This window comes from Arvicanthis niloticus, chromosome 12, assembly GCF_011762505.2.
Source record: "Arvicanthis niloticus isolate mArvNil1 chromosome 12, mArvNil1.pat.X, whole genome shotgun sequence".
Taxonomy (NCBI): Eukaryota; Metazoa; Chordata; class Mammalia; order Rodentia; family Muridae; genus Arvicanthis; species Arvicanthis niloticus.
Genome location: NC_047669.1, coordinates 58,779,237 through 58,799,044, shown reverse-complemented (window position 1 = coordinate 58,799,044; position 19,808 = coordinate 58,779,237). Strand labels below are relative to the sequence as shown.

The 19,808-nt window shown below is 39.1% G+C and overlaps 1 pseudogene; it reads right to left on the bottom strand.

Moving 5' to 3' along the window:
- Positions 1 to 4,072: 4,072 nt before the first annotated feature.
- The window catches only part of LOC117717638 (proteasome activator complex subunit 1 pseudogene), a 74,108-nt pseudogene continuing 58,372 nt past the window's right edge, over positions 4,073 to 19,808 (bottom strand).

Genomic DNA, 19,808 nt, shown 5'->3' with positions numbered 1-19,808 from the left:
TTTGAAACACACACACACACACACACACACACACACACACACACACACACACACAAACCGCCCTTGAATCCAAAACTGAAACATCATTAATATTTATTCAAAGACACACAGTATGCAAATTAGAGTATTACTCTGACTCTAAGTTCCAGTGTGGCAGAGTGTGTGAAAATCCACAAGACCGTACAGCACAGCAGTGGTCTGGCCATGAACTTCGTGAGAGTCAGTGCTGTCACTGGGCATGCTGATTAGTGTCAGGGATTGCCACCTGGTTAATTCATCTCGTGGTAATGATAATAATGACATTAGGTGTACACTCAGTATGTACCGAGTGCTTTACATAAATTAACTCATTTAATTATGACAACAAACTCTTAATGGTACGTACCGTTATCTCCATTTCACAGGCAAAGACACTGAAGATGCTTTGTGGTACAGGGGAAGTGAGTGACAGATTTATATAATACAGTACTGTTAGGTCATAATTAGCAGAAATCAATTATCGGCAGTATAGTGCCTCCTCCATGTATGTACACATTCCGGATACCTCTTCTAATTCAAGTAAGTCAGGACCGGAGTAAAGACTAACTTGAACATTTTCTTTTTCTTGAAAAAGATTGGGATAAATTATGTACACTGTTGGCCACAGTTCAATAGTTTTTCAAATCCATTCTCTAATAGACAGCATTATTTTCATGATAAATTCTCAGAGAAGTATTTGGTATCGGTACGTTTTATAAACTAGTGCAAGATCAATCAGAAACTATCCCACTGTACCAACTCAGAAAAACAACACACTTAAGATAAAAATATTATTTGGGGTCAAATTAAACTGTAGTAGGGGAGCATCTTCTGTCCTAAGAATCTGTAGGAAGCTTTAAGGCATCTTCAATTTCTCTGCTGTGTTCCCATTTTGAGGTCTATAATTCTTCCTAGAAAATAATGGTTGCAATCAAACAGCAAAGGTGAAATGACAGGTCTAACTATTTTCTGAATTTCACGTGTACGTTAGACATGAGCCTGCACCTAGTACAAGCGTTACATGTAAGTCGTTATTTCAGGAACCTCTCAGATGGAATTGCCATCATATGATTTGGGCCAACTACAGTACACCTTTGGGGGAAAATCACATTTTTATAGACTGATAGGTTACAGAAGTGGCTGTAGTTTCACACAAAATTTGGTACTGTGTTTTGAGGAGTTAGGCTCTGCAAAATGGCATTGTGACTACGAATCTTCGGCATGCCCTTTGGGACCTCTGAAGCATTTTACGTGACATATTCAAGTGTGCTCTATGGTCCCCTGGGAACTGCTGTCTACCTTGTATGTCAGCAATGTAACTGTGAAATGATGGAGCAGGGATATCAATGGATTACGGGCTGATTTAGTCTGGGAAGAGATAGCTTTGGCGGTTAATTTTATGGGCATTTTGCTGGGTTTCTTTCTGGGTGTCTCAGTAGTTGGACAAACATTTTACTGGGTATATCTGGGGTGCTGTTTCTGAAGGAGTGCTTAATATCTGAATCAGTTGATGAAGCAGATTGGCCACCCAGTGTAGGAGGCTCACCTTGGTTTATTTAGTCAAAGTCTTAAATAATAGAGTTAAAGTCTATGGTTCCTGGAGGGAGAAGGGACTCCTCTTATTTCAAGGTGTTGAGCCAGGACACTGGCTAAGTCTGTCCTTTAGATTTGTAGCCTTTGGGTCTCTACACTGAAACTATACTTTAGATATTCTGGGATGGCAACATTCTAATTTTGGATTTCTGGGGCATAACTACCATAATCTTAAACTTATTTTTCTGTATATACATGTATTAGTTCTTTTCTTCAGAAAACACTGAATAACATGATAGGTATCTCCCAGATGCAGCTCCATCTAAACAGCCTCTCCATAATGTGTCAAATATTTACTGCTTGTTGTCTTTCCAAATTGAAACTCTTACACTGAAGACAGTTAAAAGACTTCCACCATCAGGCACCATTTTAGAACATGAGCTTGCACTTCAGCCTGGTGACCTTGTCTTAAAACTAGAATAGTATGGAATTCTCACACTAGTGACTAGAAACAGTTCTTTATGGTGAGTGGAGCCATCATGACACGCCAGATGCCAAATGTCAGAGCAGGGCATAGGTGCAGGCACAGCACATGGCTCTAAAGACCTGGATCAGAAGTGAAGAAGCTACACCCCATTGTATTGTTGAGTGGGTGTGAGGTACCCATGGCTCACCATTACGCTTCCTCTGGGACACAGATGAGTCTCTTCAGCTAGGTTAGCTGGTCAGTAAGAAAGAGAGAGCTGGACACTGTGACATTGCCTACCACATCTTGCCATTCCTCACTTGAATCTTCCTGGACCATTTCCTTGCAGACCAACTTTAAGAGACATCCTCTACAATCCGCCAGTATGGGTTCTGTTTGCATTAATTTCCTTGGGAAAGGAAGGGGGAGAAGCCTAAGCTATGACACTTAATATTTCCATGAAGACAGGAGAAGTGAAAATTTAGCTTAGGGAAGCACTTCCCTAGTCGACCATGTAAGAAGTTACTAGACAAGAAGTGCCTAAGGAGTAGATGTCAGTGGGGCTTGAAGGCAAGGAGCAGCAGAGTAGTCACCTCAGTAATTGATTCAGGTTCTGTGATGGTTTGTATATGCTCTGCCCAGGGAGTAGCAGTATTAGAAGGTGTAGCCTTGTTGGAATAGGTGTGTCACTGTGTGAGTGAGCTTTAAGACCCTCCTCTTAGCTGCCTGGAAGTGAGTATTCTGCTAGCAGCCTTCAGATGAAGATGTAGAACTCTCAGCTCCTCGTGCATCATGCCTGCCTGGATGCTACCATTGTCCTATCTTGGTGATAACAAACTGAACCTCTGAACCTGTAAGCCAACCCCAATTAAATGTTGTCCTTGTAAGAGTTGCCTTGGTCATGGTGTCTGTTCGCAGAAGTAAAACCCTAACTAAGACAGGCTCCAATAAGCATGAAGAGTCCTGAAAGAGACAGAAATCCTAACCCTGTAGCTGCCATGATACTTACTACAGGCAAAACTTGCTATTTTTACAGAACACAGAGAGACCCAGAGAGATGGCTGAGAAAGGAGAACAGCAGCTTCTGATCTCTGGAGGAGGAGACTAGTTTTAGGAACAGAGCTGGAAACTCCAGTCCATCATAGCCAAGACCACTCACATCAAGCTGCAGCCCACTTAGATCTTTGTATTTGTGTGGTCTTCAGATTGCCATGCATGTAACTTGTGATTAATATAATTCCTATTTAAAAAATATCTGTGGGGAAAACTCCCTCAACACGTGAACAGATTTTAGTTGTTTAGTTCTGGTTTTTGTTGGTTTGTTGCTAAAGTTCTTCAAAAATGTCAGTACTTGAAATTACGTAGTAAGATTTGTATGGCTCTTTTGGGAAACCTTTGAAAAGATCTGATGCCTAAGATATTTTAGCAGGAAGTTCTTTAGTGTTTCACGAGGTAGCCATTCCTTTCCGGCAGTGTCTTCAAATGCATCAGTTTTCTCTGTAACTGGGTATACAAAATAGTGGTTGAAAGGACCAAGATGGTCCCCGTAATTTTGATTATACTAAAAAAAAAAAAAAAAAAAAAAAAAAAAAAAAAAAAAAAAAAAAAAGACATGGTCTCACTTTGTAGCATTGGCTGGCCTGGAGCTCACAATGTAGAGGAGGCTGGCCCGGAACTTGACGAAGGTTGTTTCTGCGTCCAGTGCTGGGGTTGTAGGTGTGTACCACCACGCCTGGTCTTTGCATATTGTTTGAAGCATTAGCTTGTCTCATTTTTAAAAATCTCAATATGCTTGAGCTAATGTTAAGGTCAAGGCAGAAGGTATTCTTTTTTCCTTTCCAGTGAGCAATTATGTATTTATTGTGATTGGGAGGCAGAGTGAAGGTGAGGGACAAATCCCAGCAAGAAGAAGACTGGGTTCAATCGAGAGTTCCTGGCAAAGAGCAGGAAGGTTTCTGCTGTACCTACCATAGAATGAGAGAAGGGGCTCAGTGGATCATTCCCTTTGTTTCTCCACGGGGCTTCTTGAGCTTCTCAAAGTTCTACAGGATGATGTCATATGACACAGCATATGTCATATGACACAGCATAAGCATTACGGATCTCCATGACCATCAGACGGACCTCCTGGTACTCTGCCTCATTCAGCTCATGCACCAGCTGCTGATAATCATCCTGGTGGGGCTGCTTGGCTGCTTGGCTGCTTGGCTGCTTGGCTGCTTGGCTGCTTGGCTGCTTGGCTGCTTTGGCCACTGCATCACCCCTCTCGGAGAGGTACTTAGAGATCTTCGTGTAGAAGCCTTCCAGCTTGGTATGAAGGCGGGTCATCAGCTCAAACACCTTTTCCTGGACAGCCACTTCAAAAATTATTTCCATCCTCAATCTGAGGTATCTGTAGCTGCAGCCAAGTAGTGACCAGATTGAGTTACTCAATGACGTCCTTGATCTCAGGTTTTAGGCGCTGCAGGAGGACCACAATCTTCTCATTGCAGTTCACTGGGCCATAGGGAGGACTTTTGCCATCTTCTTCCCCTTTCTTTTATTTTTTTATCATTCTCTTCCTTCTCCTGTTGCTTCTTCCACTCCTTCTCTTTTTCCTTGACTGGATCAAGTACTGGGATGTCAATGGAGCCTTCAGATTGCTCAGGTTGGCTTCATTGAGAGCTGGCTCCTTTAAGAATGCATCCAACGCTGAGATCTTCTTGGGAAAATAGCTCCCAAGCAGGAAGGGAAAGCAAAACCACAGCTTCCAGTAGGTATTCTTATGGAATGTGATATCAACCTAGTGAGATGACTAATAATTATGAACTAAAAGTGTATGGTATATCAAATGTGTACTATTCTTTACTTTGTTCATATACACACACATGCACACACCCACACCCGCACCCACTCACACATGTATGTGTCTAACCTGCTAATGTTTGACTTTCCCTTCTTGGGAATCTTGAGATATGTAAAGTGGCATGACATAATGGGAAATGCAAACCATTCTGGGGGTTCTGGTAGCCTCTGATGCCTGATTGATAAGCATTTATTCCCATTTGTAATGTCTGTCTCTGCATGTGGACAGTACTGTCTGTGTGAGCTTAAAGAGCATGCTTAGGATGGAAGCCGTCAGCTCACTTGGTGTAAATTGTCCAGTTCTTTTTAACAAGAAGAGAGAAAAAACAAATCAAAGTTTGATACTGTGAGCAGCTTTGAAGGGTGTGACTTGGGCAAACCAGTCTTTATACAGAAGGTCTAGGAAGCTCAACATTTCTCTTGAATAAAAAAGCAGGAACCAAACACAATCTTCAAGCACTTATTTATCAGCAGCTATTTTCTATAGCATTTACTATATGTTTTAAAGATCCCCCCCAGTTAACTAAAAATAGATAAATATTTTAATGCACCTCTACATTTCTCCTTCTTCCCTCTGTCACTTGCATGCATATTTGTCTTGCCATATGCCATTTACCAATTTATTAGTTTAGTCACTTAAGAAACTTAAGATTTAACTTTCTTAGATTCTATCAAGTATCAGGTACTATAATATTGTTGAAGACACAAAAATAAAGTCTAGACTATTTCTGGGCCACAAGAGACCATAAGGTAATGGAAGAGGGACACTGTGAACTAAATTTCAACGATGTAAAGTTTGCTCATGAATTAAAAGGGACACAGGAGAATCACTGGATCAAATGACCTGAGACATTGCAGACATGGATTCTGACAGTTTTAAAATCTGGAGGGAGACACAGTGGTTTGGAGTGAATGCAAGTACAGTCATGCATAAGATGGGGCTGTTGAGGAAAGAAGGGACGAGAGTTAATCCTTGAGGCCTTTGCAAACTATATGAGCATTCCTACCTTAAAGAGACTGTGACGTCCCCATAAACACACTTCTGAAAGGGTAGGTGGAAGGTATGTGGAACATAGAGAGTAACTCACAAAGGAGGCAGAGGCAACGAGGATCTAGTAAGCGTGGCAGCTTGGAGCTCTGTACTAAGGCAGCGCTGCACAGGGGGTGGAGAGGAACTCAGCCTTTGAGCAGGTATTTAGGAAAGCATTCAGTGAGAAAGAGATGTGGTTTCTGACAGCAGAAAACAGAAGAACTGGGCAAGGTGCATGCAGTGTTCTGGTGGCAGAAGAGCAGAGGGGAGGGGTGGTAGGGGAGGAGAATGGAGGACATAGGCAGAGATTAGTTCCCCCTTCGCTTTGTTGAAGTAAATAGAAATAAAAATAACAAGTTCACAGCGTCATAGACTTGAACAATGAAGTTATTGGAGAAGAGAGTCAGCACATTGCAAGCATGTGAGGGAGAATCTTGATGGCACTGGGTGAACAAAGAGAGCAGCAACTTTGAAAGTCAGTGGTTATTAAAAACTTATTTTATAGAACAGTACATAGTTTCCCACACTCTAAGGATGCTGCAATATTCTATATATTTAGAGTATAACACGTGACTTAACATATTTGAACTATTTTCCTTCAAAATCATTCACGCACACATTTGGATATATTTTTGAGGTTGTTTTTAAAATACTATTTCTGTAGGTTAAATTTTTAGGAACATTCACTTGTTCACTAGGGAGAACAAGGGAAATGTATTTTTCCTGGTTCTCCTAAGCTGTTTGTCATTATTTATATATATAATATTGTGATATACATATGATATTAAGGAATGAATTTAATCTTAAAGTTGGTGAATTAAATAAGGTGATAAAATTTCTGCACTGAAAGCTAAAGTCTTTGGGAATGTGTCTGGCTATGCTATTCAGTCATCTTGAGACTGATCTCTTACCTCGAATCTGGTTCACTTATATGAAGAGTTTCATATAGTGTGGGTTCGATTCCCAGTCAAAACTGTATCCTGACGTCATAGTACTGCTGCTTCAGTGGCCTTGCTTTTTTTCTCACTTATAATTCTCATAGAAGCAGAAAGCCAAGTGATAATGCTTGGGAAAATTAGAGCTTACTGGGATTTGAACGATATCACTGATTGAAAGAAATGGTAAGTTCTATTTTTGATACATAGCATTCATGAAGATAGACCCATTTATTATCAAAAAACGTGTAACTGAAGAGCTATAGTTCCTAACCTTAGCTAAGTTATGAGTCACAAAATCAGTTGTTAGAGGTGATCATTTAAAAGGAAATAAGGGAATCTACTACATTAAATGTAACAGTTTGTGCTAAAAGAATTAAACTTTGTTCAGTGGCCTAATGTTGATCTTACTGCCCTTTTTCCTGCTGGTGTTTTTGCTTTTCAGTTTCCAAGGGAAAGAAGACACAAAAATTTGTATTTGGCTCATATATCAGAATATAGTTCCCTAGGGAAAATAATACAGCCACGACTATTGCTTTTTAGAGACTCCCTTCCTTTGAGTGACTGCCTGAACAGTCTGCGTCTTGCATCATGCAAGTTACAAGTCCATGGAAGGAAGAGAAACAAGGAGGAAGAGCAATAGTTTTAAAACTAAAACTAAATTGTAAATTCAAACTGGAGATGAAGGTTTCTGATGGACCCTGCAATGGCTTTACTTTTTTTATTTTTATTCTAATTTCCTATCGTTCTTTGCTGTAAACCATTGCCTTTTGGGTTAAGAATTTGAGCTTTTTTCCAGAAGGCATCTCACAGAGGACCCATTTACAAAATCAGATCTCAGGACCAAAATTCTTCATGACCCCCTTTGCCTCTGACGCTACTTGCATGCAAATAAAAAAAAAAAGTCACAGTTCATTTGCTCAAAAATATTATTATAGATATGTTGTAATAGAAATATAATTAGCATTAAAATATAAATTATTGGTATAAATATATATATAAATTATTCCTGCTTAACTGAAGTATGAAGCAGAGTGAAAGTACAGTTTATCTGTGAGATGAAGCTAGAAGTGGCTTTTAGCCTAGGGTGCCAAATTCAGTTGGGATTCCAAATGATTGACAGCTGATGACAGTTCCAGCCCCTTCATGGAGCCTTTAGTTTAGAAATTCCTAGATCTGTAAAAGTAATAACACACTAAAATGATCCATAGCAGTCTGAGCTGCATTTACATAATCGCAAAGGATATGATTAATACAAATTATATTAATTGCTTGTTTTACTGCTTTCAGCTGATGGGCTGATTTACGCGTTCCTTTGGTAAGTTCAAGAAACGATCTGAATTATCTTTTTATTTCAATTAAAGAACTAGTCATGGAAAGCATGCTTTGATATGTTGATGGCAGAAGTTCATCTGTAAAGGGCAAGCTCTTGAGCTTCCAAAGCGAACACTAACATAAAACTGTAAGAAGTATTTTGAGTTTTGCTATATTCAATTTTTTAAAAAAAAATTTGAACTGAACATACATATGGAAAAGATGAAATTAAATTATAGAGTTTGTTCTGTTTTACTGTCTTCTCATTTCATTTGATTTTATGTGTAATAAATATTAAGAGCAAAGGCTTATTAAAAATTCTTTTTGGCTCTTTTACTTAATATTGTCATACAAGAGAGTACAGTTTTGTCCTTAGTATTATTTTCTCGTAATGATTATCAGGCAGCATGGTAATCGCTGCAGTATGTGCAGGCACATCAACAGCAAAACCTTCTGTTAGATGCTAAGGAATTTATTATGCAAAGAGTTCACACATTTATTGTAGTTTTCTGTTCACAATAAACTTACACATGTCTAAGCTGTTTCTTTCTTTATGTTTTTGTTGGTTTTTTTCAAGCAGTATTTATCAAAATTTATGTTGCTACTGACATGAGAAATGGCTTATGATTGTTAACAGTAAAATGCTATTGAGATTTCAGAGGTGGTGGACATTATGGTTTCCTATTTTCTTTACGATATGGTGTTTATAAAGTAGCGTTCCTAACCCAGTAACTACTCCTTGGGGAAATAAGCTGAGTAGATAATCAAGTAATTTGTCACATAAAACAGACTAAGATAGTGCCATCTGGTTAAGCCATTAACAATATCTATGTAGTTCTAACTGCCCATTATAGTGGCCAGACAGAGCCTCTCCACTTTTATTCACGCTGATCTAATTGTACCATCTAAGAGTAAAGAGAGATTTGCTGCGTTTTTCTATTGGGTATGAGTGGAAGCCATCAATTTTTTTCTCACTTCTACCTTAATGGGTTGAAATAAAGACTCACATGCATGGCTTTCCAATCTCTTTTACAATTTTATTTTACTGCTTGGATATTTTAAGGTCAAAAGATTTCCATTTCCAAAATACGTAACAGAAATAATAAAGCAATAAAATTTGGACTTAGATAATATGGACATTTTTCTTTAAAGTGTCAACGTGATTTACAAATTATTAAAAAGGCAGTAAAACTTGAACCTGTGTAGCATACACTTTACCTTAAACTGTCAGATGCATGATTTTACTTTATTAATATCACTAATATTTTTTTCTTATCAATGTAGAAAGTGAAGTCTACTTATTTAAGAAATCACAAGACCTGCAAATGCTAGAAACTCCTATGTTACATAATTTGTTTTCCTGCCATCCAGTGCCTGTATTCATTTTGTATATAACCAAAGGACAAATCTATATTATTTGCCATAAACTACAGGATACTCATAATACACCCCACAAAACCAAAGAAATTAAACAAGAAAGAAGGCCCGAGGGAGGGATGCAGACCGAGGGAGGGGGCTGGGTGGGAAAGAGGATCCCGAGGGGAATGGGGTGGTCAGCATCAGGTGTGGGGAGAGACAAGAGAGATGGCCAGAGAGCCAGGAGAATAATGGAAATCTGCAGCTGCTGGTATAGGGGGCTGAGGGGAATATCTACAAAGTCCCAAAGACCTGGGATGAAGGAAGTGCCCAAGAGTCAATATAGGTGACCTTAGATGCCTAACAGTGGTAACATGGGACCTAAAGAGGCCACCTTCTGTACCTAGGCAGAACTCCCAGTGGAGGGATAAAGACACCAACCTACCCACTAAAAATTCTACCACATTTTTTTCCTGTGTAAAAGAAATGTGGGGACAAAGATGAAACAGAAACTGAAGGGAAAAGCCAACCAATAACCAGCCCTACATAAGACTCATCCCATGGGCAAGTAAGAATCCCTGACACAATTAGTGATACTCTATTATACTTTCAGACAGGAGCCTAGCATAACTGCCCTCTGAGAGGCTCTACCCAACAGCTGACTTAACCAGATGCAGATACCCACAGTCAAACATTGGATGGAGGTCAGGGACTCTTATGGAAGAGTTGGGGGAAGGATTGAAGGCCCCGAAAGAGAAGGAAACTCCACAGGAAGACCAACAGAGTCAACTAACCTGGACCTTCGGAGTTCTCAGAGATTGAGCCACTAACCAAATTGCCATTCACAGGCTAGACCAAGGCCTTCTAGAACATATGTATCAAATATGCAACTTAGTCTTCATGGGCACGCCTAGTAACTAGAGTGGTGGCATTAGCCTGACTGGGGAATCTGCTCACTAACAGGGGTGCCTTGTCTGGCCTCTGGGAAAGCATATACCAAAACTTGTAGAGAATTGATACTCTAGATTTGGGGGATACTCAGGGGTGCCCATCCTCTTAGAGGAGAAGGGGAGGGATAGGGGAGACTCTGTGAGGAGGCAGCATTTGGCAGTAAATAAAGTAGTTAATTTTGAAAAGTTTTTTCAAGTCACATCACATTCCAAGCATCATTTTTTATCAGTTATTTGGATAGTTTTGGATAGGCAGATACCTTAGTTGGTAATGTGCTTGGCACACATGGAGGACCTGAGTTTGATCCCCAGGCACATATAAGCTGGGCCTGGTGGAATATATCTGTAATGCCAGGTATGGGAAGTAGAGAAAACAAGATCCCTGGGACTCTCTGTCAAGCAAGCCTTGTCCAATGACTCTTTTACCAAAAACAATGTGACAGTGATTACACAATGTTCTAGGTTGAGCTCTGGCCTTCACAGGCCAACACACACACACAGAGAGACACACACAGACACACACACACACACACACACACACACACATACCACCCCACACCACGCTCCACACAATTTATCTAGAGTTTTCTTTCAAGGGCTATCTATATGAGCTGATGGCACCAATTTTCTACTTAGCGAAAATGATTCTGACCATAGGTCAGATGTTGACTACCTCTTCAAAACAGGTTTACAAAGTTCCTGCAAAACTTGAAACAGTGTTTTTCAGATAGGCACTACAACATATTTGTAGATATCGATTTGAAAAGTAGTACCTTCTGTATGTTCAAAATATTTTTTTATGAAGAGTATCTTCCATGATGAAAAAAAATAGGTCTACCCATTTCCTTAAGAGAAAAATATTGAATACTATGATAGGAAAAATATATTTTTCTTTTCCAGCTATTTCTTTCAATATATTTCTTTCCAGACAAACTATTTCAAAATAGAATAGAATCACAAATAAGGAACGTGGTTCTATTGAGAACCTCTAACTGAAAGATCACCAAGTAAAAAGTTTATATATGCCTACAAGAATAGTTTGATCCCCAGGAGGCTTGAAGCTTTGGATGTAGCAGAAGTATTACTGAAGGAAACTGGATTTTCCCAACGAATGCCCCCAAATCACAACATATTTGATACCTCAATACAGTAGGCCCTAACACAGAGGTTCTCAACCTGTGGGTCTCGACCTCCACGTAGCAAATGACCTGAAGACTATCTGAAATATCAGATATTTACATTACAGTTCACAACCATAGCAAAATTACAGTTGTGAACTAGCAACAAAAATAATTTTATGGTTAGAGGTCACCACAAACTGAAGAATTGTACTAAGGGTTGCAGAATTTGGAAGGCTGAGAACCACCGCTCTAATATGCAGCATTAAGTGTGTATAAACAGTAACCAGAAGTGACAAAAAAGAATTTGCCTCCTAACACCTGCTGTCAATGATCTTTTCCCTTAGGGAGGGATAGAAAAGGCTTCTTTAAAGGGATATCACTGTATCGCTGTAGCCTTGCGCAGAGCATCCTGGGAGTCGTCACAAAGCAGAACTACTCCAGCAAAGTGCTTGAAACCTTAGGGCACAGCAAAGACGTTTGTTTGTTCGTTTTTGTTTTTAATTCTTTCCCCCTCAAAATATATTTGTTCCTAGGACATTCCTCCTTATCCATTTTACAGTCCGTGACTGAGAAGCTTATAGCCTTGTAACCCAGGTCTCTGAGTCCACATTGGGTGGTTTTAAAGCTCATGTGTCCTTAGTAAATGAATTGCTAATGAAATGGAATGGATAACCTCTCCGAATGCTTCCCTCTGTTAAGACGGTTGCTCTCTACAGCAAAGGCCAGTCCTATGGGCTGATTATAAAGACTGTGCTGCCTTGTTTTTGAGATAGGCAACAGTAAAATGCGTAATGCCGCTATAAAACTATTCGCAAATATGTTCTCTGTCCAATTTGCATACAAACGCTGCTTAGTCCTATTTACTCAAATTAGCAATGTAGTGGCTTCTGGGTAGCCCTGTGTGGGCTGTGGTGACCTTTGACTGGCACTTATTTCAGACAACTGCCACCCTTATCTTTTATAATTAACTTTCAAAATTATTGCCATGGTATCTTTGACTATTGTATTTTTTTATTTTATTTATTTTATTTATTGGATATTTTATTTACATTTCAGATGCCATCCCCTTTCCCCATTTCCCCTCCTTAGAAAAACCCTATCCTATGCCCCCTTTTCCTTTTTGCTTTTATATAATTTAAAAAAAAATGTTAACCAAAGGCTTTATAAGTTTGGTATTGCTCAATCAGAAGTGTAACCCAATACCCAACCTAGATATATCAACTATCATTGACTGGTGGAGACATGTGAACATCTGCCTCTATGCCCCCTCCTCTTTCTCTCTCTTTCTCTCTCTCATCACCTAGCTTCTCCTCTTCTTACTCCTTCTCTTCCTCTCAGTACTCCTTCTCCCTTAGCTCCTTCTACATCTCACCCTTCCTGTTAAAATAAAACTTTTCTCTCTAAATACAATTAGAGCATAATTATGACTATTTGTATCAGTGAGGTACAAGATAGTCCTAATACCCAGTCCATCATTTTGTTGACTAACCAGAACCTCTGTCATCTCTCCTAACTAATACACTTAGTTCTGAACTTGGCTTTTTTCTTGGCTTTAGAATGAATGTCAGCTGAAGACCACCCACTCAGATCTTTTCTCTCAAAGTGAATAGCCAGGATTGGCTATGAGACTATAGGTCTTCAACCCCATCAGAAATCCAGAATGACTGAATTAACTAAAATTGTGGGAAGCACAAAGCATAGCTTCTAAAACTTAGCCAATTTATAGAGACCTCTGAACACCTGGACACACCCTATGCTACAGAACGTTGGAGCATCAAATCTTCAGCCTTCTGGCCCAGAATCATCTGACAGACCTTAGTGATGCAGGATTATTAAGGGCTGATTACTCTGTTTAGGCAGATATAATCAGTCGACTATTCTGCAAGTGTGTCCTTTTCTAGACAGTAATTTGTCTGTAGATGGAAAGAGGCAATTCTTGCCTAGTGGCTGTCTCCCCATAGCTGGAGTAACTCCAAAGATGCTCAATTTCTTCTTAGAATCCAAGACAGGAAGCTGTCAGGAGCAAACAGGTCTCTAATCAAAATGAACATTAATACAGAAATGTTTGTAACGTCAATTCTGTAGATTTCTGACGGTTTGAAAACCAACTATCCATGTAAGGTAATCTGTTGTCTGTTAACTCCTCTCAGCTATTTCTAAATAAAATATAGAAAATACCCTAACAATAAACTCAAAGCCATGAATTTGCTATAGTCCCTTAACTCACAGGCTAACCATCTCAAATCAGTTAGAAAAGTTAAAGAAGGACTGGGTCTAAGCCTTGTATTCCTAAATGTGTTATACAGGCACAATGCCCATGAGAGTGTAAATATTCATCTCCCTTTTATATCAATAAGAAGCTCGTACCAATGAAAACCTTAAATTTGAAAACGAAGTAAATTTTCATTTAATTATCATAAATAAATTATCATTTAAGAAATTATAACTTCATCTTGATATTAATTATACAGATTTCTACCAATAGGTTATGGCTATGCAATAAGTCCTAGCTAATCCTCCCTGTTCCGACAAAACCACTACTTTTCCCTAGAGAGGCAGACCAATATTAACCACCTTAGTCCCCAAGCCCAGGGAATAGGGGCACTGACTCTTCCTTAACTTCCTCAAGCTGATTACAGGCATTGAGATATTAGAAGAGGGGTTGGGGGGGGAGAGTAAATTGATCAGCCTCTGACGCTGAGTCTTCACTGCATCCAGATGGAATTCCAGGACATCGGAGGTTTTCCGCAGGGGCGGGTTCTTGATGCCAGGTGCGCTCTGGGGGCTCCCTACTGCCAGTTGTGCTTCTGGGGCTTAGGGTGGTGTGCGGGTGCTCCTCCCTCCAGCTCTGCAGTCTGTGACCTCTCTAGGATGCCTGCAGCTCTGCGGTCCGTGACCTCTCTAGGATGCCTCTGGACGCAGTTTCCTATCTTTGACTATTGTAAAAAAACTTAAGATTCCGTTGAAGATCAATTTTCACTTCGAGGACTCATTAGATTTGGGATGGGGGATGGCTATCTTAAGATATCTAAAAAAAAGCTGTGAGGGTGTACCAGGAAGGGGGGGCAAAGACTGGAATGTAAGTAAATAAAATAATAATAATAATAATAATAATAATAATAATAATAATAATAATAATAAAAGAAACATGCAGGGTTTGTTTTGGCTCAAGGTTTGGAGGTCCATGGTGGGGAAGGAACCATGGCAGTCCCGGGAGGGGAGGCGTCTGCTCACATCATATCCACAGTCTGGGAGCCAAGAAAGATGAATAAGAGTACTGGTTTCTGCTTTCTCCTTTCTTTTTATTCACTTAAAGATCTCTGCCTGAGATACGGTCCCACCCTCATTCAGGCAGAATTTCCCTCCTCAACTAAACATCTCCAGAAATATCTTGGTGTTATTTTTAGGATTATAATTTAATTGCAACATCTCTCCCTTAGCTTTCCCCCAGACTTTCCCATATGTCCCCTCCACTCTCCTTCCGTCTTTTTCACTAGTTGTCATTGCATGCATATTTGTATATGCTCCTAAATCTAACCTGTTCTTACATGCCTTCTGTCAGCTCCCCACATTCCAGAGTTATGTCATCTCGGTGATTCTAAATCCTGACACGCTGATTATGAAGATTAATTATCAAAAAGAGGGTTCTATTGCTTTTTTGAAAAGAATGTATTAATGGAGTAAGTCTCATTCTATCATGGAATCAGAAAAGCATGTAAACACAAACATACGTACACTCACTTGGCCGTGCTTTAAGAAAACGTACTAGGTACAAGAGAAGCCATCAGTAATAATAATATCAACAATGAGTTTCCAGGTGCTCATTGCTGTTGTCAGGGATGTATATGTCTTAGCAAGGAAACTTTTGAAGTAAGTACCATTCTGATCCCTGATCACTAGCTGAAAGAAAGGAAATAGGTTAAGCAACTCTCTAGTGACGAGGCTGGAAGGCAAGAATGTAGACTTTGGCCTTGCACTCTCTAGCATCAAAATCAATCCTCAGCCCTGTCCTTATCAGCAGACCTGGGTGGTATTCTCTCACAGGCTACTGGCCAGGCTGTCTTTTCTGCAGGATTTTTATTAGATTATTTTGTCTAACTTTGCTACTCTTTTTTTTTTTTTTTTTTAAGGAATAGAGAGGACAAGTATTCATGTGTGCTTCTATATTTTAATCTTTATTGAGTCTATAAAAACCAATTTTGTAAATAGTAATGAAAAACTTGCTTGGCTACCCAATCCCCATGTGAATCGAACTCCTGAGAAATTGTTCCAAGGCTTCGTTTGTCTCTGGCCACACTGAATCATCAGTCCTGGAATCTGACTAGGCTGATCTTATGGTCCTCTCATTTTCAAGTCTTTACAAGTAGCTGTTGGAGGACATGACCTGCCGTTCTTATGGATTCGATTGAGTGATGAGCTCGGCTGTTTAGATGGATCATTCTATTGGCTTTCTCCTTTACTATTGCTTATTGGCAAATCAGTGAGCAGTATTTTCTCTTCTGGTACTGCTCGAAATAAGGGAACTTTGTCTTAGCAAACTATAGTTTTGTACCTTAGTCTACTATCTATTACAAACAAATCCAATAGCATTTGACACATTGTCAGTGTATTTTAATCAGAATTATTTCATAAGTCAATAAATACTACATCATTATTATTGTTATTGCTTTGACACAATTTTCAATATTGAGTTGAAGGAGCAGATCTGAATTTAGAATTTAGCAAATGGCCAAAGGGGAAAAGAACCTTTTGATTGTTACATCAAAATGCATTGAACTTTGACCTGTGTGTGCTGGCCTTGCCCACACCCAGTGACTAAATTGAACTATTTTTGTTGATTTTGGGTTTTTTTTTTTTTTATTTTGTCAGCCTTAAAGATCAATTTTACCTCATTGCTCAGATTGTCCAGTAGTTTATTTGATTTTGTCATTGAAGAATAAAGGACAGCTCACTTGCTAGTCAAGCAACGTCTTAGATACAAATTATAAAATGAACAATGGCTCACTCGGTGGATCAAAGCACTGATTGGAGGAATATAACTTTTTGGTATTTCACTTCATTAGGCTGACGATTATATTTATTTCATGATAATTAATTAATGACTTTCAGTGTTTGGTAATGTTCTAAAATGTCGGCCACGTCAGTCAAACGACCTCATAACGTTGGGGTTATAATGTGGCGCAGAAAGGAAAGTATAATTTTACATGCAAATTTAAATAATGGCATTCTATGGTATGAAGGAAGAGATAATAGTGTTTAACAAAGGGGTTAAGACAAGGTCAACTTTTCTTCTGGTTACTTAGAAGTGATGCATCAAGCAGTTAGAAAAAGAGGGATTTAAATGACTGTTAGTTGGCTGTATTTTAGAGAAGGAAGGCGTTCTGGGAGTAGCCTTCACCATGCGGAAGTGCAAATGTGAAATATTAGCACCGTAGGCCAAGTAAAATGTGGATTCAGCAGTGGATTGAAATAAAACGGTGAGAGTAATATCTTGTTTAAATCTCTTTAAAATAAAAGTGATCCATAAATGAGAGTGTTGGGAGAATCTTGGCTAGAAAGAAGGTAAAGCTTGCATTGAGTTCAATTAAAAGTTTATTCTGTTCTAAATTCATTCCTAAGCTTTTTCCCCTCTAGGGTGTTTTCACAACCTATGGTTGAAAGACCCTGAAAACCTCATAGACATTTATTAATATTTGGTGATAGGCAGATCGTTCCCCAGAACATTGTCTAAATACTGCTGAGAGATGTAACCTGACTAGTAAATTAATGTTTTCTGGCGATTTTAATGTTAACATAACATTTCGAAGCATCGCTCGTCAGGGGTGCGATACTGTGTTTCTCAAGATGCATGAGACAAAGGCACTTAATGAGTTTTGGCTGCGCTGCACATATTGTGTACAAGCCTGTTCAAACTGTTACAGGCTTCCTGCCAAGACATGTAGGAGAAATTGCTTAAAAGATTAGTAGAGAAATGGCCTTATTCCCTGCTGTGTACCCCTGTGAATAGTGTGTCAACCGTTGTAGGAAATTTGGGATATAGATAGCAAGCAGTGTTGGTTCTGAAGAAGGCTAGTCCCCTTAAGATAATTTAAAGAGAAGGATTACAGGCCCTCCTTGCCTTGTGATGCATTTATATTGAGATAACATTGTAAACCGAAACATAATTATCTAAAAATGGAGGCAAGATATCCCTATTGTACAGTAGTGCCACTCGTATCTTGGGAATAATCCACAGCTGTCTAATTGGACTTGAGGCCCACTCAGTGGGAATAAATTCACGCCTGGTACTGCAAACCTGGCCAGCTACCCATGCTGGAGAGGTCACAGCTTAGAGAAAGACTTACTACCGCCATTTTCCTAAACTACTGCAACTTCTAGCTGTATTCAAAGTGCCATTCTTTACCCATAGATAAATGACGTTTTCACCTTCATCAAAAGCACTTCCTTTTTGCTTGCAACAGATGGCAACTCTGACAGAGATCCAGGGTGGCTGAATGCAGAGAATAAGGGTCTGGGGTGTGACTAATGCCAAATGATACAACCACTACATCTAAAGCTGAGGGAACAGACAGAACAGGAGAGGGGGAAGAGATTGTAAGAGCTAATGGACCCAGATGCCTGTTGCCAGATATGATATCCTAGGAAACATGCATCCATGAATTTCTACAACATGTTTGACTGAATAAGACTGGCTTAGGCATAATGACATTATCAGTTGATATGCTAGTGTGAGTGGAAGAAATTCCACAAAGTCGAACCCTTGATGCCAAGCTATGGGCAGTTGATGGTTGCTAAGAAGCAAATCACTTGTCAAGATGGATTTGTTGTAAAAAATTTTGAAGAACTGAACATAGATTCCCCAGAATGCGAAAGTTAGACAAGGCTTCTGTTTGACTCTATAACCTCAGCTCTGTGGGTCCTGCCAGCAAGACTATTCAAGTTGGTGAGCTCTGGGTTCAGGCAGAGACTCCTTCTTGAAAAATAAGCCAAAGAGAAATTGAAGAAGATTCCTAACATTGGCCAGGAGCCTCCCCAGGCTCCCAACATGTCCATGCACATTCATCAGCATTTGCACCTTCTGCACGCAAACATTATAAGAATGTGAACATAAACACTCACATATATGCACACACAAAGACATACATGTACATTCAGACACACACACACTAAATTAAATGTAAGCAAACTACTGAGTACCATTGCTTATTCCAGGCAACCTTAAATGTGTCCAGAACACGTATGTTACCTAGCCTAACCACTGGGCAAGACCATCTGACAGAAATCCCACCTTATAATAAAACGTTGAATGTGTCATGTAACACATTGAGTATTTGTGTTTACAAATCACTGCTCACCCCATACACTGTTAGTTCAATTTTAGGAGCTGAATGGCTAATTGGAAGCGGTGGCTCTGGCCATTAGCTGGCTCCCAGGAGATATCCCTCCATATATATTCCTAGTCTAGAGAAAATTCAAAATTCAAAGTATAAATTTCTGTTGAGTATTATCCCACCACTGTAAAAGTAAAAAAAAAAAGAAAAGAAAAAAGAAAGATTTAAGTTCAACCTTGTAAAGTCAAGGACTGTCTGCAATGACTCTAGTCTGCAATGACAATAGTAGGACTTCATAGGAAGGTATGACTTCAGAAGCAGCAGCTGCACCTAATCATTCTTGGTGTCCCTTCACACTCTGCATAAATATTTCCTGAGATGAGTTCATTTGATATACTTCATAATACTGGGAGAGGCTAGGTACGTTGCAATTTTAATATTGCATTTTTGTATGTATAGCAAAAAGTTGAATTATTCATATCTTCATTAAAATTTAAAAATAAATAACAATTAAATTTCTTGCCCATTAATCATCTGCAAATGAAAGCGAGCAAAGGCTGCTGTTCTACGTGGCTGTCTGCTTGGAGGACATGGATAAAATAAATATTCTTTCCATGCTGGAGAATCACTACAGGGTAAAAAAAAAAGGAATCCTCTGTAAAAATTTAAGCAACAATGAGATTATTTTCTTTAAAATGTTTGAAAATTATTTTTCATATTTCTTTTCTAATTACAAACATTATTTTACATAGTTTTTAAGCTATATAAATTTCTTCTTTATCCATGATATTTGTCTGCTTAGCCTTTTGTGTTACACCACTACAAAAATATTAACTGACATTTATTAAATGTTTACTATTTGTCAGAAACTATTCAGTGTGCTTTATATATAGATCCATACAAGTATGAT